The following is an 18,528-nucleotide window of genomic DNA, read 5'->3' as shown; positions in this document are numbered from 1 at the left end:
TTGTCAAGAGTAGCAAGAATTGAGTTCTCTGCTTTGTATCACATAGCTTTCTTTGGATTGCACTATTTTTTCTAATGTATAATTTTTATCATTAATTAAGTAATGTGTTTTTTTTTACTAGTTTATAGTCTCTTTTCCTTGGTTGTAAACTCCCTATAGGACTCTATTTGTGCTGTTATCATCATATCTCTGTCACTTAATTTACTGAGCAGAATAGATTAATGAAATCACTGTATGCAGCAGTTTGATCTACATTTAGTTACGCTTAAAAATTATTTGCCAAGTTATACAATTTCTTTCATAGTTGGCATATTATGGCTTCAGTCATTTTAAACTACTATTATTATTACCAATACTCGACTATTGTTATCACTATTACTACTGTTGCCTTTTAAACATTCCATAATGAAATAACTGATGTCTCCTAACATATTTAGAAACAAGAGCCTAGTGCTTCACTGGGAAGACTGGGTAATAATTACTGGAGTGTTGGCCATATCTGCCACTATCACTTTAGGACTCTGCCAGGAGCATTTTAGAAGCTAGCGATGATGATTGCCTTGAAGATTCAGTCATTTGAAAAGTTCAGATAACCTACATTCACTTAGAAGAAATGTATAGCTCCTATACATAAATTGTTAACTTCTCTGGAGTGTGCCCTTTTCTGTAACCATGCAGATCTAAATTTTATGCCCAAGGTTCTGATAAAACACATAGTCCAGCTATCCTTTGCATTTCTATGGTCCTGGGCCATGAAGCATGATATTGCATGAGACCAGTATCACCCAGAATTATCACTTGTCCTGAGGCCTGAAAAGACCTAATGAAATTTAATTTGTTTTGCTGGGAGCATTATTGGCTCAAGCATATTGCATTCATCTGGAAGCTTATCTCTGAAAACCTAGAAATAGCTGCTTTGACATTAACTTTTTCCTTCTGTTTTGTATCATTGTGAGTATTGTGGATATCTGCAGAAATTACTCAAATTTGTAGCCATGGTGGTTGAAACTGTACATTAGACTATACAAACATGTGAACTTTCCTTAAATTTATGCACAGAAAGAAAATTCAAGAGTCTTTCTCCCAGGAAGCTTTCTTAGAAAATCCTTTTAAGTTAACCAATAGAATACTTGTCTTCTCTTTTATTAAAAGTTCTCAGAATTAATTTCACAGACATTTTCCACATTTACACCGTTTGCTGGAACTTTTTTCAAGTCTGATAAATATGTTAAATTGCTCAAACTAGCTGATACTAGTGTTGAAACTTATATCCATCAGCCCTAGCTCCTGTGTTTGCTGTGTTCTGTGTGACTTTGGCCAAGTTTTTTGTTTGTTTGTTTTTGTTTTTTAACCTTGTTAAGTCTCTATTTTTCCACTGTAAAATAAGAATACTAATGATTTATATTGTATATGATTCTCCAGGGTTAAATGAGATAAAGCGGTAAAAGGCCTTAACTGGGGGCTTGGCACTGTTGTCAATATATGGTAATTACTATTAATAGCTACCTTGATGGCTATTTCTTCTATCTAGATAATTCTTTGTGTCTAACATATTTGGCTGCAAATTAATTATTTACTTCTGCAGAAAGTTTGTTGTGTTTTCAATGCTTAAGTGCCATAACTATCCATTTTACTCACTTCCCCCCATTTTTCTTAATTATTTTACATTTTACCTCTTAAATAGGTAAAATATAATTACAGTAAAAACTTGGATTGTAAGTAACTTGTTCTGTAAGTGTTCTGCAAGATAAGCAAACATTTATAATAAATTTTAACTTGATAAACGAGCAACGTCTCAGAATATGAATAGTATGTAACACCAAACGTCACATGATCACAACTGAGCCAATGGTTCTCGAAATTCACTTTGACATACAAGTGTTTTGGACTACAAGCATATTTCTGGAACAAATTATGCTCACAAGCCAAAGTTTTATTGTATACGGGCATTATATATTTTGAATGTCTTTATTATGCTTGGCTAAATTTTTAAGACAACTCTCATTATCACTGCATTGAGTACGGTTGTCTAACAGGGACCATTCTTCCCTTTTGCTCATGTTTCGGCCTTATAAAGCACCTCTGCTATTATGAGAATGCATGTTTCACACCTTTTTCCCACTTAAAGGCATATTACAGAGACTTCTCTCAACACTATATATGATCCCTTATTAACTCCTCACCAAAGGAGGGTTGGTGATATAATTGATTAGAGCCTGAGACAGTCTTTGTGCTTTCCAAATGATAGTATTACTGTGCCTTGAAAAGCAACCACATGGGAGCCTCTCTTCCCTTTCATATCATCTGCCAAGAGGATTTACACCTTCTTTTTGTTACAACATTTATCTTGTTTTTTTTTTTTTTTTTTTTTTTGGTTTTTTGTTTTTTGTTTTTTATCTCCCTTGTAGAGAGCAGACACGAAAGTGTTTCTCACCAAGGCAAAGATGCCGATACAGGCCCTCTCTGTTTTAGTGTCTCTCCCTGTGGATTGGTGGGTACCTCCAGCTCCATGAGAGTGACTGGGCAAGGAAATTTAGAGTCTGTCTGAAAGACCCAGGTGTTCTAAATCCCAGGGAATAGTGAGTACAAAGCTTCTGGGTCTAGCTTTTCAGGGAAACTCTGATTTCAGAAAATTCTAGCTTGTCAAGGAATTAAGAAATGTATTTGGCTATTGTTTCTTGTGTGTGGTATAACTTCAAAGGATACCCACAAAGACAGAAAAAGTGAACAAAAAAGTCATCTACAATCCTTAGTGTTATGCCCCTTCTTTCAGAACAATTCCAGGAATGGTTCATTCCTGTTCATAATGTAACATAAAGAATTATAAAAAGAGAAGTCAGTCCATTGGTATTCACAAATTTTCACTAAATATTTTGGTTCTCACTATTCATTTTTTTCCCTTCAATTCCACCTAGAAAAGGTTTTCAGAGTGTAAAATTTTGTTAAAAAAAAAAGACTCCTAACTGTGAGATAAACACTAGTTCTAAAAATAACCTTTATGCTCTTCAGAAAAAGGCAGCCACAATCTCAAGAACCCAGTCGTGTAACTTGACCATTATTTAATGTCACATGGACTTGCAGGACCTATTTATATAAATTGGCAGACGCTGAAATGGTTTCAAATATATCTCTAAAACCCCACATAATCCCATAATTGTGTGCTATAAATTCACAATCTCATGAGGAAAAAGAAAATCAATTTTAATTTCGAAATTAAACTTGGAAGAAACCAACAAATTTAGTAACAATAAAAAATGTTTGACTTGGTGTTCCCAGAGTTTTTAGTAACAAACTACTAAAAAAGCTTATTTTTAATACGAATTTTGGGGAGCAAACTACCACTCCAGTGAAATCTAATGATGAAGTGTTTAAAATAAAGGCATAGGCTCTGGAGTGAAACAGAACTGGGTTTGATTCCTTAGCTAGGTGAACTCAGATTTTTATAGACTTAAGTTTCCACCTGAGTAGAAAATGAGTGAAAACTCCTTCCCCATAGGGTCATCGTAAGTATCAATGATAAAGTTGTCAAGCACATAGGATAGCAGTAATCTACTAGATTACTAATCAATCTGGTTAGTGAGTACTAATCAATAAGTAAACTCAAAATAAAAGTGGGACAGTACAAGAATATTTTTATTTTCATTTTAACACATATTTTATAGCTGGCTGCAAGATATTTAAAAAATATTTTCATTTTTATAAAAGGAGATAGTAATAGTGTAACCAGATGTTTATTTGGACATATAGGGATATTAAATGAAATTAACAACCTAATTTATTTCCCAACTTCTGTGTTGTCATTCTCTCTCTGATTGAGAGTTCTGCTGAATTAATCTTTCTAAAATATAATTACCATCTTGTTACTCTCTTGTTCAAAAATCTTCACAGATTCCCCACTGACCACTGAATAAAGTCCAAACTTCTTATCGTGCTTTTTAATACACTTCACAAATGTAATCCTAATTTATCCTTCAGATATTACTCCTTACTATTTTCCTCTGTAAATCTTATGCTTAATTCCTCAAATTCAGAGATCTTCATTTATTCATCTTTGCAACCCTACCATCTATTATACTGCAATGTGTACATGCCCTTCCCAGTCAGTACCAATATGGTTGTTTCCAGGTTTGTGATTCTCACCTCCTCCAAAATTTACATTGTGATTTGTCATCATTTTGAATGCTGTTTTGGTCTTTTGAAATGTTAGTGATTCCCACAGAACTCTAGAGAACACCATTTCAACTGCATCATCAAATGGTTATTTATAAAATTAAGATGATCCCTTCTGGGAAATATATCACTTCCAGTATAATGTTGATACCTTCTTCATTTGGGACCTAACCCATGCCTTCACCATCTGAAGATATGACTATCAAAGACATTAAAATCTTTTGCTTAGTTCAGTGTTACAGAGAGTAGATGTTCAGATGTTATTAATTTTTTGTTTTTAACATTATTCTTAGATGTTATTTTTTGAATAAAGAAACGAGTTGAAGTTCTCAATGCAGGATACATGCTATCTACTTTTTCTCACTAGTCTATAGTATGCCACTATTGCAAAGAAAGAACATAGTCAATACAAATATTGTCCTAAAGGCCATAATGCTTTCCAGCCAGTACACTGTGATTCTTCATATGATTACACATTAATTTTTCATAGACTTGTTATAGCTTCTTACCAAGAATGGAATGTCTATAATTGTTCTCTTTTTTCTTTTTTTTTTTTTTTTTTTTTAATTTTTTTTTTGAACGTTTATTTATTTTTGGGACAGAGAGAGACAGAGCATGAACGGGGGAGGGGCAGAGAGAGAGGGAGACACAGAATCGGAAACAGGCTCCAGGCTCTGAGCCATCAGCCCAGAGCCCGACGCGGGGCTCGAACTCACGGACCGCGAGATCGTGACCTGGCTGAAGTCGGACGCTTAACCGACTGCGCCACCCAGGCGCCCCTCTCTTTTTTCTTTAAAATACTGAAAGCTACCATCTTCCTTCTGTTGCTCGAGCACTCATATTGTTACTGGCAACTAACAAATATTACTTAGAATCCCATATGCATAGAGCACCTTGTGAGGTACTATAACAAATAGTTAAAACAATAATTCTCAAGAAATGTATCTATACTTGATGCCTATACTCCTTTATGACCATTCCCTTCTTCACTCACCATAAATGGGCCTTGGGCTGCTTAAGCACTCTGCTAAAATCACTGTTGTCAAAGCCAATCACCTCTCTCTCACAAAATCTAACTCGTATCCCTCTTCTCATCTAGACAGCATTTGCCACAACATAGTCAAGAGTCTCTTGATCTCCCCTGTGCCCACCTTTCTCCAAACATTTCCCTAATTCTTCTTTGGCTCAATAAAAATCACTGCCCTATTATTCAAGAAAAATTAGAAATCAGTCTTATTTTTTTTCTTCGTTCACTTGCTGCATTCAAACTAATAGAACCGAGTTGTATTAGTCTTCCTACAGAATATATTCTGAGTCTATTTCCCCTCATCTCCACTGCAACCATATTAATGACAGATTCACATAAAGTGTACTCCATCTGTGACTGAACTACTACCATTACAATATCCTTCTAATTGGTCTCCCGCCATGTCTCAACCCTCTTATAATAGATTCTAAAAGTAATAAAAACTTCTCACTTCCCTCCTTAAAATCTTCTAGAAATTTTCTACTGGATATAAAACAGCACCCCAAAACCTTACCATGGTCTTTGTACAAGGCCTCCACGAGGTCCTGCCAACACTAGAGATCTCTTACCTCTTCCTCTACTAACAAGTTACTTATATAAACCAATCTTCTTCACAGTACAGGGCCTTTGACTTGCTTCTTCCTTCTCAGAGAATCTTTCCCTGACCACCCAATATTAAAGAGAATTCTTAGTCCTTTGTTGTTATATTATCCATTTCATTGGCTTCACAACATTTGCATTTACAACAGCAATGAAATGGGTCATAATTCTGGTCATTTACTGATATGCTTCTTTATGTTTTGCATAAATTGTCCAAATTACAAGTTATCTGGGGGCCAGGAATTGTCTTCTTCTTTATAGGTCTAGCACACAAGTTAGCAAACCATTGCTTCCGAGCCAACCCAGACACTGCCAATTTTGTAAACACAATCTTATTAGAACACAGCCACACTCATTGATTTAAGAATGGTCTATGGCTGCTTTCATACTATAAGGATAGAATCAAGTAGTTGCAACAGAGACTGTATGACCCCCAACCAAAAATATTTACTATGTAGCCATTTCCAGATAATGTTTGCCAAGGATTTTACTTCAATTACAGAAAGCCAAGGTGGTTGGATCCATTATAAAAAAACAAAAAAACAAAAAACAAACAAAAAAAACCTTACCAGATATCTAGCCAAGGACTTAACAAATTTTGGAGCCTGAATTAGGGTATTTGTAGTAGAGTCTGAGAGAAGTAAAGAAATCATTCAGAGAGAGCATATATAGATTTTGACACCTGCCGGAGTATAAGGAATGAAGGAAGAGAATGACATGACTCCAGGGTTTTAAGTCTGGGTACCTTAGAGAATGTTGATACCACTAATGAAAACTGGGATGTAAGGAGAAGGATGTGATCTGGAGTGAGGACAAAAATATGATAATGGACATGTTAAATACACAGTGCTAGCAGCACCTTGGAAGTTAGTTGAAGAAGCTGAGAAGAGGGATTGAGATGAGAGAACTGCATTTCAGACTCATACATACCTGAGCAATAACAATATTTGAAATACTTCATGGAGATGAAGATTCAGAGAGAGAATCTTTTTAAGCAAGAAGATACTGAAGGACAGAACTTTAAGAAATATATATATATGTAAGGGTGAAAGAAGAAACAAAGGAGAAAAAATAATCATCTAAGAAGGAAAATTACAATCGTTTCCAGAAGAAATGGTTTTTGAGTCTTAACTGCTAAAAAAAGAAAGTTATAAATGTAAAAGGAAAAGCACAAAATAGGAAAATTTTTTGCACATTTATAACAAAAAATTATTCATATACTTCATGGAGATGTATAAATAAAATTATATGCATACACACATACAGAATTCTTTTAATTAAAAACCACAATTCAAACACCTTATATTGGTAAGGATAAAGGCATCATGGCTACTCCAGCTGATAAAATGACAGTGACTTAAGAAATACAGAAATTAACTTCTTCCTCATGTTGCAATCCGAGCATGAGCATATCAGAGCTGACACAGCAGCTCCATGGGATGGTGGTAAGCACCAGGCTCCTTCTAGCTTGTGATTCTATTATTCTTAACATACATCTTCTATTTTGTAGGCTATAATGGCTGCTCCAGTTTCTGCCATAATGCCCTTATTCCAGCTGAAAAGGAAGGGGGAAAGAGAGTAGACAACACCTCACTCTTTTTATGGGCCCAGACATCACATGCATCAATACTGCTCATATCCCATTAGCCAGAAAGCAGTCACAGGACCACTCCAGCTGCCAAGAAGCCTGGAACTTGTTTTTATCTCAATAACTATGTGTCCAGATAAAATGTGTGGGCTCATTCCCAACTAAAGAAAGAGAAAAGATACCAGTAATAGCTGGTAGTTTCTGTCCAACACCGCCTCAAATGGGGGGAGGGGAGGAAAGACACAGAATATGAGAAAAAACACAAAGAATATAAATAGCCATTAATGATCAACAAAGAAATAAAAAATGTAACAAGATACCAGACAATTCTATGACATTAATAATAACCAAAAAAATGCTAATATTTACAGGTAAACAAGCCTAACCATCCATCCCTGCCTAAACCCAGACCAGACCACTTCACTGTCACACCTAGACTAGTACAATTGCCTCCTAATTTACATGCTCGCTTCAAATCTTGTCATTCTCAATCAATCCTCCAAAGTGCTCTTAAGTGATCTTTAAGAAAACCCAAATCTTGATCAGCTTACTTTTTCCATAGGGAAAAAAAAAATCTAGGATTCTGACCTGGTATTAGACCTTACAGATCTTCACCATTACTCTATATGCCAGGCATGAGGAAATGCTGACAGTTCCCCTAATGGACCTTAATAGTTCACACTTTTGCTGATTCTGCTTGCTCAGTCTGGAATGCTTTCTTCTGGCCTCCCTGGCAAATGCCTACTCATCTTTGGACTCAGCCCAAATGCATCTTCTTCTGTAAATTCTGATATCTTTTTACCACATATAGAATTGATTTCCTCAGCTCTGCCCAGACTGCATCCTATATATAATTGTACTACTTTATCATGAATTTTTGTCTACTTCTGTCACTAAAAAATTAAGCTTTTTATTTTTTATTTATTTATTTTTTTAATGTTTTTATTTATTTTTGAGACAGAGAGAGACAGAGCATGAGCAGGGGAGGGGCAGAGAGAGAGGGAGACACAGAATCTGAAACAGGCTCCAGGCTCCGAGCTGTCAGCACAGAGCCTGACGCGGGGCTCGAACTCACGGACCATAAGATCATGACCTGAGCCGAAGTCGGAAGCCCAACCGACCGAGCCACCCAGGCGCCCCCAAAATTAAGCTTTTTAAAACACAGGATTGCATCATCTCTTTCTTTGATCTCCTTTAAATACCTTAGCTCCTGTCACATAATAAACCTTCACTAAATGTTATTGGTGAAGGTACCGGCACCCATCTTTCTAATAACGATGTCTCTTAAATCTTGGACTTGAGTAGAAGGGACAAATCTTACCTGAAGGCTGACAGGGAATTTTATTAGACATAGATGTCCCCATACCTTGACACTTGAACACTGTCCTGGCCTAACCTTGCATAGAAAAAAGCAAAACCAAAAAACAAGACTTTTCTTTCTTTAAGTTTTAAGAGGCCTCCATTGCAATATCTTGCTGTCTGTTCTCAAATGTCAACCCCTCCCTATTCTGTGGAAGCACAATGAAAAGAGGAATTAAGTTGTTTATGTTGTTTATGTTCCCAGAATCTGGTCTCCACCTCTGATATTCAAAATAGACAATGGATAGATTCCTCCATGATCTAAGCTATTTATCAATTACAGGAAAAACCTAATTTTTTTTCCCATTTGTTGCCTTTCTCAATCCATAGTCTCTTTGGGGGAGGGAACATGGGAAATTTAAAATTAACTAAATAATATTCCCAAATCTAAGGAGATTGTTTTTTTTAATTTTGTTTTTAATGTTTATTTATTTTTGAGAGAGAGAGAAAGAGAGCGTGTGTGTGTGTGTTTGTGTGTGTGTGTGTGTGTGTGTGTGTGTCTGTGTTTGAGTGGGGGAGGGATAGAGAGAGAGGGAGACACAGAATTCAATGTAGGCTCCAGGCTCTACATTGACCTGTTACCACAAACTCACAAATGAGATCAGGACCTGAACCAAAGTTGGACACTAAACTGACTGAACCACCCAGTTGCCTCCAAGGAGATATTTTTTAATGGCAATGAAATTAAAACCAGGAGAGCCATCAGTCAGTTCGCTGACCAGTCATAACTTCTTACCCAAGGATGTAATGTCAGATGTTTAGTATTGAATCTGGGATAGGGAAGATTCAGAATCCCTAAGAATTTTTCTGCCACTCTTGAGTTCTTTCTGATTTCATTTGTATATTCAGCTGCCACATGACTAATATAGGTCTTTATACCATTAGGCCTCTGGAACACCACTACTTGCTAATGCTTCTCAATAAACTAAAGAATGATAAACGAATTTGTATGGCAGGGTAGAGGATAAGAAGGAGGGCATGTCAGGAGCAAATGACTGAGATCTCTACCAGTTTTTCCAACTCTAAGCAAATTCAGTTAGAGGAATTCTATTACACTTTATTATCTCGTAATTCATCTGTTCACTTTAAAAATTTTTTGTTTAATGTTTATTGATTCTTGAGAGAGAGAGAGACAGAGTGTGAGTGGTGAGGGGCAGAGAGAGAGAGAGAGGGAGACACAGAATCCGAAGCAGGCGCCAGGCTCTAAGCTGTCAGCACAGAGCCCAATTCAGGGCTCGAACTCATGAACCATGAGATAATGACCTGAGCTGAAGTCAGACGCTTAACCGACTGAGCCACCCAGGTGCCCCCATCTGTTCACTTTTTTAAAAGTAATGTACTGTTTCTTCATAAAGTCATTAACTTTCTTTAAATTAAAAAAGTTAGAGAGGGAGAAAGCCAAATCATAAAAGACTCTTAAAAACTGAGAACAATCTGAGGGTTGATGGGGGCGGGGCAGGGGTGGGGGAGTGGGTGGGTGGGTGATGGGTATTGAGGAGAGCACCTGTTGGGATGAGCACTGGGTGTTGTATGGAAACCAATTTGACAATAAACTTCATATTAAAAAAAAATAAATAAAAATAAATAAATAAATAAATAAATAAATAAATAAACATTTTAAAAAGTGTATCTTTCTGTTTTTTGGAATTACGGTTTTCTTTACAGTGACTTCTAAGCATCACATAGGATTATAAACTAATAAAAGATTATCTCTCAGAATAGAAGCATAATCTGAATCTTTACTTTTGTGTTTGTCAATATTTGCTCTGGCCCAAGGCATTTTTAAGTGACTAGTCAGAGACCATTCCTGTTCTCTTTTTCTTTTGTTTGCTTTTTCCTTTGAATATTTCCCAACTGAAGTTCAGAGAGAAGCATCTTTCCTCTCTAGATACAAAGCTACATAAGGGAACTCTGGAGCTCCTGGAGGGCAAAACCTTTATTTTATGGCAAAAACTGACTTAGAACTGAAAACAAAAGAGGAAAAGAGCTAGGAGTGGGAGGTGGGAGAACCGGAGGGAGAAAGAGGATGAGAGCACAAATCCTGAAACATACAAATTCCTTGTTCCCATCTTTCCCTACAGTGACTTCATTCTTGCTCTTTTTATAATTTTATTATGTGAACCAGTTATTTCCCTGTTTCACCAAATCCACTTTGAGTTTAGTTTCTATTCCTTGCTTGAGAGAGTTGAGAGAGTACTAATAAGCACTAATCAGTCTCTGACCATGATAATAAAATTCCAAATTTTGGTTTTCCTCTCAGAATTTATGGATGCAAGAGGATTAATTCAGAAATGAATGAAGAATGCCCTTGGTTTTATGAATTCAAAACATGTTAGCCACTTCTCTGCCTACTGCTTTGAGAATGACTATGGAGGAGTAAAACTAGGGAGAAAATGTATGACTACCTTCCTTCCATAATCTTAAAATTTGCTGAAAGTGTTAAAATTTCCCATGTAAAACATTTCCCATTTAAAATGTAAAATTTAGAAAATGTCTAACTCTTGCTATTCTGCTTTCTGGTAGGAGCTGGCACACAGCTGTATATGCAGAAGCTGTGAGGAGGACATTCATGTCTTTGCCTAATTAATGTGCAGCTTGGCTGGACTTTTGTCCAATCCCTGACAATGCCAACAGTGATAAGGGACCATTAAAGTCTAATGAGCTTGGAAAAATTAGAAATCTGAGTCTTCTGTAGAATGTTAAAGCTGATCTACTTGTGTGGGGGAAGAAAAAATCTTAAGACTTTCGTTCTATTCATTAACAATGTCCTTTTGAATTAGTAAAGAAATGTTCTTATCATTTAAAGCTCTATTATGTAAGTGTTTCTTACATTTTTTAAGCTGCAAACTGTGTTGACTAACTGCAGCAGGGAGAACAAATAAATTAAATCCTTCTTTCCATCAGAAAGCAAAACTGAATGTGTCTAAATCAAGTTTTTTGTCTTAATAAATAAAAGGTTCCTGGAGGAAGTGTTATCTGATCTTAGCAATCTGATGTAAAAGTAAAATGTACACAATTTTGTGCAATGTGAACACAGATTAGTTACTGATGTTCACTGCTAGTCCATTATTAATTCACAACATGTTTCATTAATACTTAAACTATTACTTTTAGTTGGAAAATTATAGAGGATGCCTAATAAATTTCTTAATTCTTCTTTATCCTTGACTTCAGCCATCATAAATTGAATTCATCCATTCTCCAATTAATGTGTGTTCATACACACGTGCATATTACAGGAGTACATTAGTAAATAAGACAGATACTATCTCTACCCCTACCCTATATAGGAAAGCCTTTATGTAAAGTCTTTTTGTAAAATACTTTTTAATATAATGGATTCATGCAATAAGTAATATTGTGTGTTACTATGATATACTCCACATTCTAAGCCTCCTTGAATAGATCAAAAGAATACCATTGCTAGCCTGAAGTCCATGTTATAATGAATATCGTTATAATGAAACTTCTGTTTGCTTCCAGAAGATGAATAACATTCAAATTGGAGAAAAAGGCTTTCCTGGAAATGACCAAACAAGACACTAAAACTCACCATCACTTCTGCATTCTGAGGTATTTTCCTCAGAAGTTCACATACAAATCATTAAGGTCTATATATCATTCCCATTTATGCAAAGGACAGTGACAATACAAATCAGTCATTTTGATCATCAGTAAAAATCAATAACGACACACTCACTGCCTGGATATTTGTGTAAAAATTTGTGATTTTTTTTTCTTTCTGAATCTACTGACAGAGTATGTTTCTACTGAGCTGTTTCTACTGACAGAGTATGTCTACTCACATTAGTGACAGGAAGATATAATTAACTGTATGTTGTCACTAGTGATTGGATGATCCATGAAGTAAGGCACACTAAGTGGGGCAGATGAAATCCAGGCTATCCTTCCCCACATCTGCTGAAACAGAATTAAGAAATAATCTCTGAAACATTTCCACTTCTCATTTCCAAAGTTTATGAGGATAAAAATGACGATAATCTATATTTTATAGGCTCTGTAAGGGGAAATATCCTACTCTACTCTCAGAATGTGTCTGAGATAAAGATAAATCTATGTAATTGTAATTAGGGTGAGATCTTAATAATTGGTAAATGTTACTATGCCTGATTGCTAAGTGTGAATTGTTAGAAAAAAAAAAAAAAGAAATCATTATATGGTTCCTAATCATTCACTCAACAAATATTTAGTAGGTGCCTTCCATATATCACAACTTTTCAAACAACTGAGAAAAGAGAGAAGATTAAAATATAATTATTTTCCTTGGAGTAATATCAGCCTAAAGGAAATTAGAAAATTGATGCTTAAAATAAAGCAGTATCAAAGCTATAGAAACAAGAAGGTCACAGGAGAAGGATTAACAGATGTGAGGAAAGGGGCCTCAGAAAAGCTCCAGGAGCATGTAATGCTTGATCTGAACCTTCTAGGATACTTGGAAGATACCTAAAAAACTAAGAGTAGGAGTTTACAGGAGTTAGGTAAAATGTAGCAGCTAATATATAATTCCAGAAAAAGGCCACCCAACAGCAAAGTCAAGTAGTTGTGAGGTCTTAACACTGATGGGAAGAAGCTAGTAGTATGGTTTATTTGGAGAGAAGGGAAAGGAAGGAATATTGTAGAAGGTGAGCCTAAAAGAGAAAGCCTAAGGTCAGATCATAAAAGACCTCAAATGCTCCCATGAGGACTTTGAATTTTATTCTCAAGTTTGTAATAAAAATTTCCAAACATGGCTAGTTTTGTATCTTATTTTTATTTTATTTTATTTTATTTTATTCTATTCTATTCTATTAAAAATTTACTTTAGAGACAGTGAGAGCATATGCACAAAGTGAGGAGAGGGTCACAGGGAGAGAGAGAGAATACCAAGCAAGCTCCGCACTCCGAATCTCACGCGGGAGTCAATCCCAATCCCACAACTGTGAGATCATGACCAGGGCCAAAATCAAGAGCCAGGCTCTCAATTGACTAAGCCACTCAGGCACCCCTCATATGAAAGATCACTCTGCTATTAAGTTGAGATGAGTAAGACTGAAGGCAGGAGACCATTTTGGAAGAGATGGAGCAGGAATGGAAGATGTCCCTTTCATATCAGTTAGAAAACTAGAAAGATGGCTGTGCTTCTTCCCAAAAATGGAAACAAAGAGGAGTTTCCTTCTTTGAAAGGTAAATGATAAAGGAAAGCCCAAGTTCAATTTGGATATTCCAGTTTCAAAGGCATGTACAACATATGAAGTGGGCAGTGAAATAGAGGACAGGAGCTTAGAAAAACTATGGGTGAGAAGTAGACCATGGGCAGTATAATCATATGGGTATTGGTTTCATCGGTCCTGGCAACCTCCTCTTCGATAGGCCCATGCTGCACTGGCTATTGTTATAGGTTTGTTCACCTTCACTGATGATAGCCTCAAGTATTCATTAAAAGAAATTTTAAAAAGAAAAGAAGATATTTCCAGCTCTCTTCCCAGAATGACTGAGTAAGAATCTTCAAGGAAAAGCTTGGAGGTCTGTTTGTCTCATTTTGTTTTAAAAATAATACCCTTAGAGGATTCTTACCGGCATGGAATTCTAGGATCTGCTAATCTAGCAGCAGTATTTGTTAAGCACCTACTATGTGTTAGCATTCTACTCTAAGCTTTGTGCACATATAGTCTCTAGGCCTTACAATAATATGATACAATAGATATTATTATTGCCATTTTAACATGAAGAAACTGATGTTCATGGTCTTGCTCAACATCTCAAAGCCAATGAGTAGAAATAGCAACTCCTACAAATTCCAGTATCTGCACACTTTACATTAAAATATACCTTGCCCTGCTTTGTTTTGAAGAATGCCCAGAATTACATGAAAGGTATTTTCTTTTGGTAATGAACCTACAGCATTGGAGAGAAAATGAAGAAAGTGCCAACAATATTATCTCTACGAGTCTAACACCAGACCATCTTTAGTGTTGCCAATCCCAAACATATCTTTCCTTTCTTGCACCAATATTGCTTGCTAAGCAGCAACTGTAGGTGCTTAGGTGCATAGCCTCACACCCTTTAAACATGTTCTCTATTATTTTTGTCTTTTCTTCCTCTTTTCTCTTCATTCTCTTGCCTGAAGATAGAAACCACTACCCACTGAATTCTGACCAACTTTGAGTCAAAAGATGACTGAACAAAATGAGGATAATGAGAAGGGAGGCTATCCAAGTGAGAATGGCAGGTGGGAGGAACAGCAGTGATATCAAATATAAATAGAGTATAAGAGTAAATACAAAATGCTTGATTAAGCTATATTTCAATGGTAAATACTTTTTTGCTACATTAGTCTTGTGTTCAGCAAGTACAAATACATTTTCCTCAACTACAGGTGTCCTACTCTGACAATTAATGATCCTAGGATCCTCATCCAAAATCATGTGCCCTGCAGGTCCTTGTGGTGCTAACAATTGGAAAGGTTAAGTCATTTTTTAGCCTGCTATTCTTCCCGAGGTTTACAATGCAGCAAGCTTTTCTGTATATGACCATCAATCAACCACTACTTAATAAAGGCCCAGAGGGTGCAGCATCATACAGAATCCCATGCCATGGTAGATTTAAGAAAGCAAAGATAATAACTGATAGGCTTCAAAATAGATAATACAGAACACATCCAAGCAGGGATACTGGAAGCACAAAGGAGGATCCAGAAGCCGGTGAAGATAAAGTTAACTAAGCATTATGATGTCCTTGTAGAGATAAAGGGTATCATAAAGGGACAGCAAAAGCCAAGAAGTTCCACAATACAAACTATGAAGCCAATGAGTGAAACATCTTACAGTGCAGGACAGTAAGAAAGTACTTAAATAAGAATGAAAACATGTCAAAAGATCATAAGAGTCAGCTTAAAAGTGTCCCACTAATTAAATCTGGGACAATTTAAGCATCAAAATAATTCCCTTAACAAATTAAAACCCATTAAATAAGAATCCATGAGTATATGCTGATATTAATCAATCAATTAAACAATATGAAAGAAATGCTCTTTCTTATCATAGAATGCCAGCCATTAAATGAAAAAGGAATGATAGAAAATCATTTGGCAACCATCAACACAATAATTGAGTCAGGCAAAAATCGTCAATGGATGCTAAAACTAGGGGGTGAAAATTTAATGGGGAACAGGATATTTACATAGCCTCAAAGTATCTCATACAAGATGTTTATTAACTACAAACTGAAAAACGGTAACTTGAAATGTTGTTTATTATATTATCATTAATAAAAAATTGTTTTATTCTAATTTTATGTCACTGTTCTATAGGAAAATACTTTAATTAGTATGTATTTGAACTAAAAGTTAAATTGAAGCCAATTTTTCTGATATCAATTTATTTTGCTGTCTTCTCTCTAACTCCTCTAACTATTGCAGGGAAAGAATTCTGGATAATTGGTTTTTCTAATCAGTAGCATTTTTATCGATCAAGATTTTATTGACTTTATGGTCCTAATTTCAGTGAATTTATAAAAATTATCCATCATTTTTTTAAATTTTATAGTTATGGTATACTCTCTCTCAGAACAGATCTCTTAGAGGTCTATAAGGACAATAGCACTTGGAAATCATGTTGTCAGAGCTATGGAGAAATGATCTGGGTGAGACAGATGAGAAAATTATTCTCAACCCCACATGCACCATACTGGATAGAGAACCTATATTTAGCCTGAGCTCAGCAGAGCGGGAGGGATTGGTGCTCAAGGAAATGAAAGAAACAGATGTAGCACTCTCATGAAAAGGCCATTCAATCATAGCACTTTAGAAGGATTATTTTCATTCTAGCCTTGGTGCATTTAAAAGAAAACACTTCTTTCAAGTACTGTACAGCATAGCTACAGGGGCTTCCAAGTCATAGTGTTATGTTTGGCCTGTCCCAAGTGAATTCCAAGGAACACAAATCCTATAAGATGCCAATACATATTCCAAAAAAGGTGGTATCTATGGTCAAATAAACTTGGAAAAAATTGGGTTAAACTAGGTTAACTGAATTCTTTTACCACACAAACATTTTGAGAAACTCTTAGTTATTCATCTGTGTAGAATGTCAAATTTCCAGAAGCTGTGTGATACCCTACACATTCAAAAGTATTTGTTTGTGAAACCTCCCTTCTTTCTTGCAGAGCTTCTTACAGACCTTGTATTCCAGTAAATAAGAAAGAAACACAAAATACCAAGGAAGTTTGCCCTTTACATCAAGGAGAGAAAAACAGGCCTTTCCTGAATGATTGAGAACAAATTCAACAAAGAAATGGTAATTGATGCATGGAGAACACCTTTGTAAAAGTTCTACAAGACTGTATTTAAAATAACTTGTTCCATCTAGCACCTAATCTTAGTTTCTCCTATAAAATGACACAGGGCTCCTTGGAAAACTCACTAATTCTAGAGTTGGGGCAGGAAAAGTACAAGTTGACCCTGGCCATCATGTAATGACAAAAAATTAAAAAGTGCTAAAAAATTAAAAACACAGCTATGGATACATGTCAAAAGGATATAAGGTGAGCTGAAAGAGTTCCCTGTGGCCAAAGCCATAACAATTTGAGCAAAAAAAAAAAAATGAATAAATTTGTACTGGATTATAACCCAAAGTATAAAATAAAAAGACATGAGTTAATATTGATATAAATAAACAAGTGAATAAATAAGTGAGGAGAAAAGACAAATAAATCTTTCTTACAGAATTCCAAATGGTACTTTCTACTCAGAAGGTGGAGCCAAACTCTCCCTCAATCCACTCCTGACCCCTCCTGTGTGGGCTACACTTAGTAACTTCCTTCAAAAGAACAAAGAAGGAAAAAGCAATTTACTACAGAGAAACTAGAAAAAAAAAAAAAAAAAACTACCTGGGTTAAAAAATCATGGTTCACATCATCAGTGGTAAGATAGGTTGGTAGTGTATTACCTGTACTGCTCAGGCTGCCATAACAAAATACCACAGATAGGGTGGCTTAAACAACAGAAATTCATTTTCTCACAGTTCTGAAGCCTAGAAGTCTAAGATCAAAGTGTCAGCATGTTTGGTTTCTTCTGAGGCTTCTTTCCCTTGGTTGGCAGAGGGCTGACTTCTCTCTATGTCCTCAATCTGTATTGTCTGTGTCCTGATGGCTTCTTATAAGGACACTAGTAATACATCACAGCCCACCCACATATAAGGAATTAGATTGTAATAGCAGTAATTTATTAAGGCATAAGGAAATATGGAAGGAAGGAGTAGAAGAAAGAAAGCAACACATTATGAATGGGATAAACCAAGACCAGTCCAGATGAAAACATAAGCTAGAAACTGAAGCACATTCCCCATGAATGTCTTATGTCATAGAAAGTCTTAGGATTTTATAGCACAAAGGCAAGAAGATAAAGCCATGGAAAGGACTGACATGGAAGCTGAAGACCAAAGCAAGTAAATTAAGAGTGCCTGCAAGTGAACAATAAAAAAAAAAAAAATACAATGACAGAGCCAATGAATCAGTTAGAACACATTAGGGGCAAAATACACTTATGTAGCATTTGAATTAATGACTTGAGATTACCACAGTAAATGTGGAAGAGAAAAAGAAAAGAAAAGTGATCAAATAAACAATGATACATTTGAAAGACAAAAACAATACAACATAAAGATAATTGTCATTTTAAGTAAAAAACTCAACAAACTGAACAGAAAAAGTACTTAGAGATATGATACACAATATTTCCATGAACAAAATCTTCAGATTTAGGAAGAGCTGGCAAAGAACAATCAAT

General features: G+C 35.7%; 1 long non-coding RNA gene across 3 annotated transcripts in view; it reads left to right on the top strand.

The window, feature by feature from the left end:
* LOC123606731 overlaps positions 1 to 18,528 on the top strand; it is a 112,234-nt gene that overhangs the window by 35,076 nt on the left and 58,630 nt on the right. Inside the window, exons 2-3 of one of the 3 annotated variants that reach the window (XR_006716470.1) lie at positions 16,908 to 17,038; positions 17,146 to 17,401. The exons of 1 other annotated variant lie outside the window; for it this stretch is intronic. This is a non-coding gene — a long non-coding RNA (uncharacterized LOC123606731). Of the gene's footprint in view, positions 1 to 16,907; positions 17,402 to 18,528 lie in introns of those variants that run through there. One more of the 3 variants, XR_006716468.1, reaches the window with a different exon arrangement.

The sequence above is a fragment of the Leopardus geoffroyi genome, chromosome A2, assembly GCF_018350155.1.
Source record: "Leopardus geoffroyi isolate Oge1 chromosome A2, O.geoffroyi_Oge1_pat1.0, whole genome shotgun sequence".
NCBI classification, from domain to species: Eukaryota; Metazoa; Chordata; class Mammalia; order Carnivora; family Felidae; genus Leopardus; species Leopardus geoffroyi.
This window is presented reverse-complemented; position numbering and strand designations above follow the sequence as displayed.